This window comes from Phyllobates terribilis, unplaced genomic scaffold (assembly GCF_046119375.1).
Source record: "Phyllobates terribilis strain yellow unplaced genomic scaffold, ASM4611937v1 Scaffold_7__3_contigs__length_470593459, whole genome shotgun sequence".
In the NCBI taxonomy this organism is placed as follows: domain Eukaryota; kingdom Metazoa; phylum Chordata; class Amphibia; order Anura; family Dendrobatidae; genus Phyllobates; species Phyllobates terribilis.
The window spans coordinates 145,981,035-145,984,623 of record NW_027362767.1 but is presented as its reverse complement, the minus strand read 5'-3'; positions in this window follow the sequence as shown (position 1 = coordinate 145,984,623).

Below are 3,589 nucleotides of genomic sequence, written 5' to 3'. Positions count from 1 at the left end.
GGTGGTCGTTTAGAGCCGCTGATGGCTCTGTGTAAACATACCCCTATACAGAATAAATATCTGTATCCAGCAGTAACTCACCACTAACGTCTTGTCTGATTTCAAGTCTATTTCTTCTTCATCTTGTCAAACTTTCATGTTGACGTCCCAACACTGGGACTCAGTCATTGCAGTTTTCTGCACTAATCACCGCGCCCCTAAAAATAAAAAAGGTCACATATATGTACACATGTGTTTTCTGAATAAGAAATCCCCTGCACTGTGCCGCTGAATAGAGATGTATGCACCCACCATTAATAGATAATTACTTATTATGCAACCCACTATTTCAAACATAAATTGTAATCCACCACTGCACCCCCACTAACTATAAATAGCCACTTTTCTCCACCAAATAAATATATAAATTAATTAGCACCTGTACTCTTTCTTCCAATTCATTACCAGTCACATTCCTGCATCCTCAATGCCCCCCAATCTGTTCCTCCTGCTCCCCCAGTTCATTAAATTTCCATGCCCCCTCCACCCAATTCATTATGTCATGTCCTCTCTCTCTCCCACCTCCACCCTCTATGCATTGTAATTTGCTCTCCCCCACACTCAATACATAATCTAACAAACAGGCAATCCCTGCAAGTGTCGCAGCTGTCTAACAGCAGCGACACATGCAGCTACAGTGGCTCGAACATAGTTGTCGAGCACGCTGAAAATACTTGGTGAGTACCCAAGCGTGCTCGGTGAAAGGGTTATCTGAGCATGCTCGCGCAAAACTACTAAGCACATTAGATTATGATGAGGGCAATCTGGCCAGGGGCCCCCCGAAGCATTGGGCCCTGGGATGTAGCCCAGATTGACCTCATTATAATCCGCCTATGCCTGTGTGTGTATGCCAGATATGTGTGCACCCACTATTAATATATAATTACTTATTATGCAACCCACTATTTCAAATATAAATTGTAATCCCCCACTGCACCCCCACTAACTATAAATAGCCACTTTTCTCCACCTAATAAATATATAAATTAATTAGCACCTGTACTCTTTCCTCCAATTCATTACCAGGCACATTCCTGCATCCTTAATGCCCCCCAATCTGTTCATCCTGCTCCCCCAGTTCATTAAATGTACATGCCCCCTCCACCCAATTCATTATGTCATGTCTTCTCTCTCTTCCACCTCCACCCTCTATTCATTATAATTTGCTCTCCCCCACACTCAATACATAATCCTTTACTGTCCCCCATCCTCAATTCATCATCATTTGCTGCCCTGACACTCTCACTTCAACATCATTTTCTCTCCCACACCCTCAATTCATCATTTGCTCTCTCCCCACCCCTCACATTGAATTCATAATTAGCTGTCCCCATCTCCCACCTCAATACAGTATCATTTGATCTCCCCCGACCCTCAATACATCATCATTTGCTCTCCCTCACCCCCACCCTCAATACAGTATAATTTGCTCTCTCCCACCTCCACCCCCGATACAGTATCATTTGCTCTCCCCCACCCTCAATACAGTATCATTGGCTCTCCCCCAACCTCAATACAGTATCATTTGATCTCCCCCCACCCTCAATACAGTATAATTTGCTCTCTCCCACCTCCACCCCCGATACAGTATCATTGGCTCTCCCCCAACCTCAATACAACATCATTTGCTCTCCCTTACCCCAACCCTCAATACAGTATCATCTGCTCTCCCCCATCCTCAATACAGCATCATTTGCTCTCCCCCACAATCAATACATAATCCTTTACTGTCCCCCATCCTCAATTCATCATCATTTGCTGCCCTGACACTCTCACTTCAACATCATTTTCTCTCCTACACCCTCAATTCATCATTTGCTCTCTCCCCACCCCTCACATTCAATTCATAATTAGCTGTCCCCATCTCCCACCCTCAATACAGTATCATTTGATCTCCCCCGACCCTCAATACAGCATCATTTGCTCTCCCTCACCCCCACCCTCAATACAGTATAATTTGCTCTCCCCCACCCTCAATACAGTATCATTGGCTCTCCCCCAACCTCAATACAGCATCATTTGCTCTCCCTTACCCCCACCCTCAATACAGTATCATCTGCTCTCCCCCATCCTCAATACAGCATCATTTGCTCTCCCCCACAATCAATACAGCATCATTTGCTCTCCTCGGCCCCTATTTAATTCATTTTTTTTTAAAAATTAAAATAAATTATACTTACCTCTTTATACCATCCTCTGCAGCTCCACTTTTGACAGCCAGTGTATGCATGCAGGCGCATATGTGATGAGATCATCACGCAGGTGCTGTCGCGAGTTGAATCACGTCACAAAAAAGGTGAAGGGAGCTCTCCTGGAGCTGCACTGCTGTTCTGTTTTGCCGGCCGTGGAGCTCCAGGAAAGCTCCCTGCGCGGAGATGTGTGCCGCTGATGGCTAAGCACTAGTGTTGAGCGGGTGCGCTCGGTTAACCCTTTCACCGAGCACACTCAGGTGCTGCCCGAGTATTTTCGGGGTGCTCGACAACTATGTTTGAGGCGCCGCGGCTGCAAGTGTGGCGGCTGTTAGACAGCTGCGACACATGCAGGGATTGCCTAATAAACCGTCAATCCCTGCATGTGTCGCAGCTGTCTTACAGCCGTGACACATGCAGCTATGGCGGCTCGAATATAGCTGTCGAGCACGCTGAAAATACTTGGCGAGTACCCGAGCGTGCTCGGTGAAAGGGTTATCTGAGCATCCTCACGCAACACTACTAAGCACATTACATTATGATGAGGGCAATCTGGCCATGGGCCACCCGGAGCATTGGCCCCTGGGAGGTAGCCCAGATTGCCCTCAATATAATCTGCCTATGCCTGTGCGTTACGGAGCAGAAGCAGGAGACAAATACAGCAACTACAATTCCATCACAGCTTCTTAGTGTGCTGTGACTGTCTGCCTGAGCACAGTATGTAGTGAGAGACTCACATTACTGTACCACGTTACAGCTGATTCCTTTTTTTGGCAGATTAATTCTTTACAAGCAGCTATGTCCTCCTTTTTGCCGATTAACCTTCTAGAAGCAGCTTTATCTTCCTACTTTATGTGGGCTGCATTATACACAGGTACATCTTATCACAAGGATGCCGGAATACGAATTCCAAAGATTTGCTCAAACTTACCAGATACAAATCTAATGTGTCCTGACAGCTGTTACAACAAAAAAAAGCTGTTAATCATTCTCTGAGGTCTCCAGACTCCAAATGTCAGACTTCTGTTTGTTTTTATGAGCTGATTGACCACCAGTGATTGCTGTTGTACACCTTGAGAAATTGTACTGTATTTCCACTCTTTTCCACTGGAGGCTACTATTTTGTAACTGGATTTGCCCATTTCTAAGATGGCCGATGTTGTCTCTGTGGAAGCCATCTTTGTTCCTGTTTGGGCACATGGCACTCTGAGACATTGAATGAGCATTGTGTTGAGCCCTTAGTCTCCAGCTCCAGTCTCCAACTCCTCTTTGTATTTTTCTTATCATTGCCAGTTACAACTTTCTGTGTCCTCTTGTGCTCTTCTGGCCATTGGATCCCACCAGTAACACCAAGGCGAAAA